Source organism: Podarcis tiliguerta (genome assembly GCF_965153285.1).
Source record: "Podarcis tiliguerta genome assembly, chromosome: 12".
In the NCBI taxonomy this organism is placed as follows: Eukaryota; Metazoa; Chordata; class Lepidosauria; order Squamata; family Lacertidae; genus Podarcis; species Podarcis tiliguerta.
The window spans coordinates 15,699,942-15,711,399 of NC_139545.1; positions in this window are offsets into that span (position 1 = coordinate 15,699,942).

The window sequence follows — 11,458 nt, forward strand, 5'->3', positions numbered from 1 at the left end:
TTTACTTTATTTCTGTGTTCCAAAATCTTATAAATTCCCATTACGCTCCAGTCAAAATAACAATCCCTTATATCGCAACCGCTGTTTTAATGACGTCATTCATATTGATACATTAAATGATTTATAGGTAAAGGACTCCTGGACGGTTAAGTCCAATCAAAGGCAACTATGGGGTTGTGGTGCTCATCTTGTTTTTCAGCATGACTAAACCACTTCTGGCACAACGGATCACCATGACGGAAGCCAGAGCACATGGAAACACTGTTTACCTTCCCGCCACAGTGGTACCTATTTATCTACTTGCACTGGTGTGCTTTCGAACAGCTAGGTTGGCAGGAGCTGGGACAGAGCAATGGGAGCTCACTCCGTTGCACGGATTCGAACCACCGACCTTCCGATCGGCAAGCCCAAGGGGATCAGTGGTTTAGACCATGGCGCCACGCATGTCCCGGATATAAAATTAATTATACACCTACAGGTGAAGCATGATTCTTTATATTGGATCAGATTTTTACAGTGTGTGTGACTGAAAGGCGGTATACAAATTAAAAGCAAAATGAAAAAATGAAGAATGGGGCGACGTATTAACAAAACCAAAAGCGAAGTTGAACTACTCTCCTCATTTGATTTCTGAGGAGACTAAGTTAACAGGGTAGCTCTGAGGGGAAAGAGAACAATATGTGTCCCTGGAAATAACTTTTCTGGTATGAGCATCGCTGCCACTTGGCAAGAGATGTCATAAGCTGTACAGCCGAGGAAGTAGACCTTTCGATAAAATGTTTCCGAAGTGAGCAGCAGCTCTCTAGCCGACCAAAATCAAGGTGAGAAACGAAGGGCTGGCGTTCAAATTCCATAGCTCCAGCTTCAACGGAAGGCTAATAGCGAGGAGAAAACGAGACTTGCAGATCCTTCGGCTTTAAATTAGTTAAGGCCTTTCTTTGGATCAAAGGCATGGGGAGTTTCTTCATGCCTTAATCTTTTTCAGCCCTCAAAAGGAAGATCTCCCTTTGATTTTCAGCGGAGCGTCAACGTGGGATGCAGAGCTTACAGGGGTCTGCCTGACCTCACCAACGTCAACATCACTTTCGAGATTACCGTGATGTACAGATTTCGGGCTTGGAATCATTTGCAGGAATGCAAAGGCAACAGCTGGGTTATCTCCAGGTTTCGCTATTCCGTAGGAGACATAGCCATGCAGGATAGCATTAACTATACTCTGCAATACTTCCTTGGATTTTTCTTTCTTTCTGGATGTAAATAAACATTTATCCCCATCCAGCAAATCCTTTGCATGCAAGGAGCCCTCTGCAGGGGTTGCTTATTTTGTCTGACAGAGGGACCAAAGCCATGTGTGCATTCCTTTGCGTGTCCTCTGCAAACCTTTGCATGCAAATACAGTGGTACCTCGGGTTAAGTACTTAATTCGTTCCAGAGGTCCGTACTTAACCTGAAACTGTTCTTAACCTGAAGCGCCACTTTAGCTAATGGGGGCCTCCTGCTGCTTCCGCGCCGCCAGAGCACGATTTCTGTTCTCATCCTGAAGCAAAGTTCTTAACCTGAAGCACTATTTCTGGGTTAGTGGAGTCTATAACCTGAAGCGTATGTAACCTGGAGCGTATGTAACCTGAGGTACCACTGTAAGCACAAAGGGGGCTCAAGACTGAACCAAATTTAAGATAAGTAGTATTGATTGTTGTGTGAGTGACGAAAGTTCAGTGCATTCAGGTTGGATTGAATTTGATGACACAACGAAGCGAAGAAGTCATCGGGATCTAAAGGTGCTTAACTGTTGCCGAATTGTGGCCTGTGCCATATGTTTAATTTGTTTTTGGTTGTTAATTCTGAGGGGGGGGGGTTTGTTGTTTTCTTTAAAAAGAATAAGCCGGAGGCTTAAAAGAAACACAAAACAGATTTCCCAGCTCATTGTTTCCTATGATTGTTACCAAGCACTGCATTCCAGAACTTTAGCGGTTGTTTGAAGCACAAAGACTCGTTTCCTTTCTGGCAGTTCAGATAAATGCGGATTTCATGAAGCTGACTGTATCGCGTAGTTTGACATTCTACTTGCTAAGCTTTGGGCGTGTCTGCATGCACCGCTTGAAGTAGGATTCATAAGAACCTGTTTTCGGTGCCAAAGTTCAGCCCTGGAATGTAACAATGAGCAACAAAAAAGCGAGGGAACAATCTGAACATGTGCAGAGAGCCTTTCCGTCGTGTTCATCCAACCACAGATTGCCGCCTGACATTTGGGGTGGGGGAACAATTCCCAAGATAGGTCGAAATTTCAGCACCACTTGAAAAGGAAAACTGCCACTGAAAAGATCCCATACTAGCAGAGCAATCCTAAATATGGACATGTATTTTGTATTGTTATGATTCTACACTTGTAAAATCAAATAAAAATAATTTCAAAAAATTAAAGTCATATCATAATATTTAAAAAGTTAAAAATAATAATATGAAAAATGGGGGGCCTAGCTCCCAATTCTCCTCCCCTTGATGGTGCCCCGACCGCTGCACTTGCAGAACAGTATGAAATCCCAGTTCCCTTCAGATTCTCGTCACCGCACCAACTGAATAATGAGAATCTGTCCCATCTTCCTAGAAAATCCAAGGAAAACAGGGAGGCGGAGGACCATGGATTTGTGATGGCTCTAATTAGCGCTTACATTGGAAGCTACTGCGCTTGCTTCCAAACACTGCAACACTGGAGAGAAGGAGAGACTAATTAGTATAGGATAATTTGGCTAGAGTGACTGACTGCCAAGGAGGACAGGCCTCGAAGGCCTTTCCTGGTTGTGAACATGAACATAAGAACATGCAAAGACCTAATATATCATCCTGGATGGGACTCTTGTTGGCCGAGGAGCTAAATTGCAGCGAGCAAGCCAAGTCATGTGCAAGGCTGACTCGATTCTTGAAATTAAAGAAAGGTCCAAACACTTGTTAAAGTATCCAAAAGCTTTCACTTGCAGAACGTACAGCTAAAGAAGAATATATGCAATCGGAAGGTCGGCGGTTCGAATCCCCGTGATGGAGTGAGCTCCCGTTGCTGTGTCCCAGCTCCTGCCAACCTAACAGTTCAAAAGTACGCCAGTGCAAGTAGATAAATAGGTACCACTGCGGCGGAAAGGTAAATGGTGTTTCCGTGCGCTCGTTTTCATCACAGTGTTCTGTTGTGCCAGAATGCTGGCTACATGACCCAGAAAACTGTCTGTGGACAAACGCCAGCTCCCTCAGCCTGAAAGCGAGATGAGCGCCGCACCCCATAGTTGCCTTTGACTGGACTTAACCATCGAGGGGTCCTTTACCTTTTTTACCTTTCTATGCAAAGTATTTGCATTTGCATGCTTTTCCAAGCATGGGCTTAGTTTTTCTGAGTTGAAGATGACCGCTTCTTCCTTAAACATTCAAACAAACTGCGTCTTTCTCTCTTTCCAGTACTTGCACTCAGCCTTCTGTACATGACCCAGCCAGGCCACGCAGTTCCTTCCAAGAAGAAGAAGAAGAAGAAGAAGAAGAAGAAGAAGAAGAAGAAGAAGAAGATGAGGAGGAGGAGGAGTTTGGATTTGACATCCCGCCTTTCACTCCCCTTCAGGAGTCTCAAAGCGGCCAGCATTCTCCTTTCCCTTCCTCCCCCACAACAAACACTCTGTGAGGTGAGTGGGGCTGAGAGACTTCAGAGAAGGGTGACTGGCCCAAGGTCACCCAGCAGCTGCATGTGGAGGAGCGGAGACGCGAACCCGGTTCACCAGATTACGAGACTACCGCTCTTAGCCACTACACCACACGATCTCCTTCCGTGTTCCCCTACTCCTTCCTCTTTGGGGGAAGAAAGGGCTAAGGAGTAAACCCTGCAGAAATTTGGAGTGGAGTCCCTAAGATGGTTGGTCATCACCTTGTATGCCTCCTTCTGGCAACTCCTGCAGCCCAGTTGGTGCCAAGTGTATTGCTCTGTTTTCCTTTGGACCACCTTAGTGAGGCTGAGAAGGGGGTATTGTCGTCTGGGCAGCCCAGGACCTCCACTCACACTGCCCAGGCTTGCACCCCGGAGAGGTCACTTTGGTGCTGCTAATGCAGCAGTTTGACTTCACCCCCGGAGGCACACTCCATTGTCTCTCAAGACAGGCGGATGTCAATGCAATAGTTTGGGACACCTGCAAATAATATAAGATTTGGGCCATCTTAGGTTCTTCGAGGAAAGGAATAAGTGCACAGAAAGCTCAATGAATCCTATACAGTCATACCTCGGGTTAAATATGCTTCAGGTTGAGCGTTTTCAAGTTACGCTCTGCGGCAACCCAGAAGTAACGGAACTCGTTACTTCCAGGTTTCACTGCTCGCGCATTTGCAGACGCTCAAAATGTCACGCGCATGTCAGTTGCACAGTCGTGTGTTATGTTCTACTCAGGATGCGAACAGGACTTCGGAACGGATCTCGTTCGCATCCAGGGGTAACACTGTACAGACATACCTTGGATCCCGAACGCCCTGGAACTCGGACGTTTGGGCTCCAGAACGCCATAAACCAGTGATTGTTCTGGTTTGCAAACGTTCTCTTGAAACCTGGATGTCCGATGGGGCTTCTGCGGCTTCTGATTGGCTGCAGGAGCTTCCTGCAGCCAATCAGAAGCCACGATTTGGTTTTTGAACATTTTGGAACTCGAACAGATTTCTGGAACACATTCTGTTCGACTTCCAAGGTACGACTGTACATTAAAGCAGGGACAGCTAACCTATGACTCTTCAGGATGCCATTGGATTCCAGCTGCCACCAACCCCAGCCAGCATTCCCAATGGTCAGGGATGAAAGGAGATGGATTTGACAACATCTGGGGGGAGCACATATTCCTCAGCCTTTCATTAAGGCTTTATTAATAAACCCCCCCACATTTTATTTTGGAATATTGCTGCTTAAAACATTCCCCCCTTTCTCAGAGAGGTTGCCTTAGTGAGATATTGATTAATTACAGTGGTACCTTGGGTTACATATGCTCCAGGTTACATACGCTTCAGGTTACAGACTCCGCTAACCCAGAAATAGTGCTTCAGGTTAAGAACTTTGCTTCAGGATGAGAACAGAAATCGTGCTCCAGTGGCGTGGCAACAGCAGGAGGCCCCATTAGCTAAAGTGGTGCTTCAGGTTAAGAACAATTTCAGGTTAAGAACAGACGTCCGGAACGAATTAAGTACTTAACCCGAGGTACCACTGTAATTATTGTTTGCACAGCACCAATAATGGGCCTGGGACTTTGCAAAGCAACAATAGAACACCAAGACAAGCTTCCGTTCTAAAATTCGGCACAGAGGGAGCACCAGAAGGAAGGAAGATGAAGACAAGTGTAACAAAACGAAAAATATGCCTTCGGTTCAGCGACGCATATTCAGGTTTGGATTTCTCCAGAATGTAAAGGTCGCAAGGACTGCAGTCAGTCTGAGTTAGGGTTTTCTTTCCAATTCACCCTGAGTAAATGCGCCTATAAGCTAGCAACTTTGTAAACCAAATGGCTTGCTGGCGAGGTCAACTGCATTCCTCTACCATCCCACATAACCTTTCCCATTCTCGTTTGCAAGGAAGCAGGACAGTGCAGGGCAACATTTAAATTTCAAAAGAGAATGTTAATTAAAACATTTTTTAAAAAGAAAAAAAAAAGCACCTAATCGCCTTTCTTTTTCTGTAGGCTTTGTGACGTCTCTCTCGTTCCTCTGTTGAATCTTCACCAATCAACTCTTTACCCAAGATTGTTCGATATTAACTCTTAAAAAGGTGTGTTCTTGGCTAATCTGGTTGATCGTCTCTCGCTAATAAGAGGGGTACTATAGTAAACTAAATATAAACGATAAATCCTATACAATTAAATAAATACCTTGCACTTTAGCCCAAAAGCCTCCTGCAAAGGAAGAGCCTCCATTTTTCCCTGCCTCCCCCTCCAATTTCCCCTCATCTCCCTCCAGAGTGCGCCATTCTAGGAATGAGCCCAACGCCACTGAGGGAGTTGAGAATGAATAGGATATTTTTAGGGCTGCTATATGTCCGGATTTTCCCAGACATTACCAGAATATCCAAAAGGCAGCGCTTTGTTCTGGATCTTAGACAAGTCGAAATCATGACTTTTTTGTATTAAAAAGGGGGCATAAATTTGGGGGGATTCCTTAAAAAAAAAAGCTCTACAATTTCGTTGGTTTCCTAAAGGCTGTCCTGGTTTTTTACTTTTTGAAAGATGGCAGCTCTGGGATATTTGTTTACTTATTGTAATGCAGGTTTCTGTTGCGGACCCCTGATCCAAACTGGCATGCTAGCAGTAGGGGGCAAAGGGTTAACCCTCCCTCCTAACCCCTGCGCTAGGGTCCCAATCCAGTTCAGAAGCCCTGTCACTTAATGACACCATTACAGAGTTAATGGATCAGCAAATTTGCATCCCTTCCAAGTGGTGAAAGCCATCCGAGCTTCTGATTTGACCCCAGAGTGTCCCTAGTTCCCCTGCTAGAGCTGCTACAGCCGAGATGATGATGATGATGATGATGATAATATATTACTTACACCCTGTCCATCTGGCTGGGTTTCCCCAGCCACTCTGGGCGGCTCCCAACAAGAGATTAAAAATACATTAAAACATCAGTCATTAAAAACCTCCCTAAACAGGGCTGCCTTCAGATGTCTTCTAAACGTCAGATAGTTGTTTATTTCTTTGACATCTGGTGGGAGGGCATTCCACAGGGCAGGGGTCACTACCGAGAAGGCCCTCTGGCTGGTTCCCTGTAGCTTTGCTTCTCGCAGTGAGGGAACCGCCAGAAGGCCCTCGGTGCTGGACCTCAGTGTCCGGGCAGAAAGATGGGGGTGGAGACGCTCCTTCAGGTATACTGGGCCGAGGCCGTTTGGGCTTTAAAGGTCAGCACCAACACTTTGAATTGTGCTCGGAAACGTACTGGGAGCCAATGTAGGTCTTTCAAGGCCGATGTTATGTGGTTTTGGCAGCTCAGGGTGGAGGAGAGCAGGCGATTGTCCCGAGCAATGTTGGTGGCAGTAGTGGCAGCTGTGAGGGAGCATCTCATTGCCTCTCCATGCTTCATTTGTCCACGTCTAATCTTCCCCCTTTCTAAAAGGATAAAGAAAATGGAGGATGATAAGTCACGCAGTGAAAATGGTTATTAGTGGACTCCATGAAAGGGATGATGGAAGTCCAAGAATTCAGAGAATTCTATATTTTTCTATGTTATCTTTTGTGTGTGTGTGTGAATGTAAAACTAAATCGTGAAACCAATAAAAATTATTATCAAATAAATAGATAAAGGGATAAAGAAACAGGAGGGGAGAGGAAAAAAAGAAAACTCAAGACAGCAGTTCTCTGTGGTTTTCTTATTATTTAGTTCCATCTACGCAAATTCTTGCTGTCTCAGAGATCTCTCCCACCCTAGATCAGATCGCGGGGCAAAGCTCCTCCTGTTGCAGAGTTGCACCCTCTGACATCCTAGGGTGGCACTTGGAAATGGCAAAGAGACAGCTTGCTGGAGTTGCCCTCCTCCCTCACCAATAACTGTGGGTTAATTCTGGCCATCCTTGCCTTGGCCAATATAACTCCTGTCCCTGGAAATGCCTGCTGCTGCCCCAGACTGGATTTTGAAATGGCGCGGTTGATAATGTCCAGGTCAGGGGTGGGTGGGTGGGGCAAGGCTGCTTCCCCAAATATACAGGCGAGCTCCAAAATCCAGTCTCCCAAATTGCTTCTGTTTAAGTCCATGGAGTTATGCTGTTGAGACATGACTTGCGGAGGTTCGGTTGCAGGGATTCATGCCTCGTCTTGTCACACCTGAGCACGCACTATATTTAATTAAGTTTCTTTGCAGTCCACAAAAAGAGCCGAGGCCGTTAAAAGAGCCAAGGGTGGTGGAGATTACAATGTCCCGCAGCCGCTTCGTTAATTGACGCAGGTGTTCATTTGCACCTAAAAATAAGCGCCAACATAAAAGGGTGTTAGATATTTGCTTTATATTATCGTTTATTATTATTTATGTATAGAGAGGAACTGAAGAGGAGCCTGCCACCTCCCTTCCTGGATGGAGGCTTGAGAGCTCAGCAAGATATCAGTCAAGAATGCTTGCGCACCATTCCAGAGCATATAGAACCATAGAATCATAGAGTTGGAAGAGACCACAAGGGCCATCGAGTCCAACCCCCTGCCAAGCAGGAAACACCATCAGAGCACTCCTGACATATAGTTGTCAAGCCTCTGCTTAAAGACCTCCAAAGAAGGAGACTCCACCACACTCCTTGGCAGCAAATTCCACTGTCGAACAGCTCTTACGTCAGGAAGTTCTTCCTAATGTTTAGGTGGAATCTTCTTTCTTGTAGTTTGGATCCATTGCTCCGTGTCCGCTTCTCTGGAGCAGCAGAAAACAACCTTTCTCCCTCCTCTAGGTGACATCCTTTTATATATTTGAACATGGCTATCATATCACCCCTTAACCTCCTCTTCTCCTGGCTAAACATGCCCAGCTCCCTTAGCCATTCCTCATAAGGCATCATTTTCAGGCCTTTGACCATTTTGGTTGCCCTCCTCTGGACACGTTCCAGTTTGTCAGTGTCCTTCTTGAACTGTGGTGCCCAGAACTGGACACAGTACTCCAGGTGAGGTCTGACCAGAGCAGAATACAGTGGCACTATTACTTCCCTTGATCTAGATGCTATACTCCTATTGATGCAGCCCAGAATTGCATTGGCTTTTTTAGCTGCCGCGTCACACTGTTGGCTCATGTCAAGTTTGTGGTCAACCAAGACTCCTAGATCCTTTTCACATGTACTGCTCTCAAGCCAGGTGTCACCCATCTTGTATTTGTGCCTCTCATTTTTTTTGCCCAAGTGCAATACTTTACATTTCTCCCTGTTTCTTCCAGACCCTCCAAGTGCCCCTATTTTCCAGGGACAGTATACAAATTGGCATAAGGGTAGGGATGGGTGTAATTGTATTGCTTGCTGTAAAAAAACCGACGTCTGATGTCTCCCTTAAGCCACAGAATGCAGGGGCTTTTCCCTATGCAACTGCTAAAAGGAAATAACATTTGTGGACTCTGTTACCAGTCTGTTACCTTCCAATCCCTCTCAGTGTTCAGATAGCATCTCTCCTGCTAGTACAGTGGTACCTGAGGTTACGTACTTAATTCGTTCCGGAGGTCTGTACTTAACCTGAAACTGTTCTTAACCTGAAGCACCACTTTAGCTAATGGGGCCTCCTGCTGCCGCCGCGCCGCCAGAACACGATTTCTGTTCTCATCCTGAAGCAAAGTTCTTAACCTGAAGCACTATTTCTGGGTTAGCGGAGTCTGTAACCTGAAGCGTATGTAACCTGAAGCGTCTGTAACCCGAGGTACCACTGTACTAGCAAAGCAGTCCAGGAGGGAAAAGCGCATAGATGGACTCACAAAGGTGTGAAATATTACTATATAAGATACCTAGCTATTGTTGCAGCAGCAAACTAGATGTGGCCTTCCACTCATTATACATCTACAAGTTGCCAATCCTCTAGCCTTTACTCTTGAACCCACCAGGGATTTCTGAGCAGGGATTTGAATCCAGCTCTTGTCAAAGCTTCAACACTCCATGTACTAAAAAGAAGGAAATGTTTGATTTTGTGACAGGTATGTTAAATAAAGGATTTTGAAATGAAGGCGCTTAAGAGAAATTTCCTTTCCGGTTTATTTATGTGTGCAGGGAATTATACCACTTTATACCAAATGTTCTGATCCGAGACACGTTGTTTGCCGATGACGCAGCCTTGACAGCGCACTCCGGGACTCCGAGACTCATCGACCATTTTGCCCAAGCCTGCAGGGAGTTCAGCTTCACAATCAACCTGATGAAGACCAAGATTATGGGTCAGGACGTTGCTAGCCCTCAGAGCACCAGCACTGGCGATCACACACTTGAGCTGGCAGACGATTTTGTCTATCTGGACTCCACCATAGCCAGACCCCTTTTCATCGACAGAGCTGGACAACAGCATTGGTAGGGCAGGCACAGTGATGGCTACCATCTTGTTGTCTTGGTTGAATTAGTCACTTGCATTTTATTCTGCGTACCACCCAGGGGGTGTCTTTGGATGGAGGGTGGCACATAAATGTAATAAGTAAACTAGAGAAACTCCCTGCCTCTTGAGACCAAGCAGGCAACTGTTGCGCTCTTTCCAGCAGGGGGTCAAAACATCCCTGTTTTACCAATAGTCCATCTGCCCCGGGCGATCTGCCTACTTAAGAGAGCCAGAGTGGTAGAGTGGTGAAGAGTGATAGACTCTTAATCTGGGGAACCGGGTTCGCGTCTCCGCTCCTCCACATGCAGCTGCTGGGTGACCTTGGGCTAGTCACCCAATGAATGTGATTGCTTCCAATCTAGCTTGCCCAGCTTACCTTTGTCGTGAACTCTTGATTAATTCTGTCCTTGATTTTGAGGCGCTACATATTGTGCTACATATTGGTGCCAGTGTGGTGTAGTGTTTAAGAGCGATAGACTTGTAATCTGGGGAAATGGGTTCGCGTCTCCGCTCCTCCACATGCAGCTGCTGGGTGACCTTGGGCCAGTCACACTTCTCTGAAGTCTCTCAGCCCCACTCACCTCACAGAGTGTTTGTTGTGGGGAGGAAGGGAAAGGAGAATGTTAGCCACTTTGAGACTCCTTCGGGTAGTGATAAAGCAGGATATCAAATCCAAACTCTTCTTCTTCTTAAATTGACAGAATATGCGCAGATTGCAGACTTAACGTACAGAATAAGAGAACAAGAACATACGTTTAGATAAGTTTGGAAAACGTTTATTGAATATATGGGAAATAATTGTGTGCAGCTGAAAACGCTGGCAGCATTAAGATAAATTCAACAGTGTAAACAGGTTTCGATGGATGCAATTATGGAATACTGAATGGTATAGTTCTTGTAAAATATGCAGGGATTTATTATGTGTAAAAGGAACCATGGAAAGAGAAGAAAGGAAGTCATCAATATCTTAAGGATGTAAAAAAGAGTATTTTAAATTGTAAAACAGAGAACTTAATAAAAATTATATACAAAAGATAATAAAATCCCCGTTTTGACAAGCCTGCACAGATGCTTCACAAAGCTGAGGTAACTTTAATCTGTTTAACTTTTGTATCATTTAAATTAACAACAACAACAACAACAACAACAATAACAACAAGGAAAGCATAATAGAGGAGGACTGTGGATTCCCCCTGATTTTTGCCTTTTTTTGTAAACCGCTTTGATTTTATTTATTTTTAACCAAGCGGCGTACAAATGCAAATAAACAAATGAACGCTGTTGCTTCGGGAGCATCCTAGCAACGCTTCCGGAGGCACCTGGGTACTGGCAGCTTACTAGCCAGGCCACGGCCGTCCCCGATCCCCTCAGCCCCGCCCCCGGCCGCCCTCCAATCCGAGGCGACGGCGCTAGGCCCTTATTGGCCGGCTCCTCCC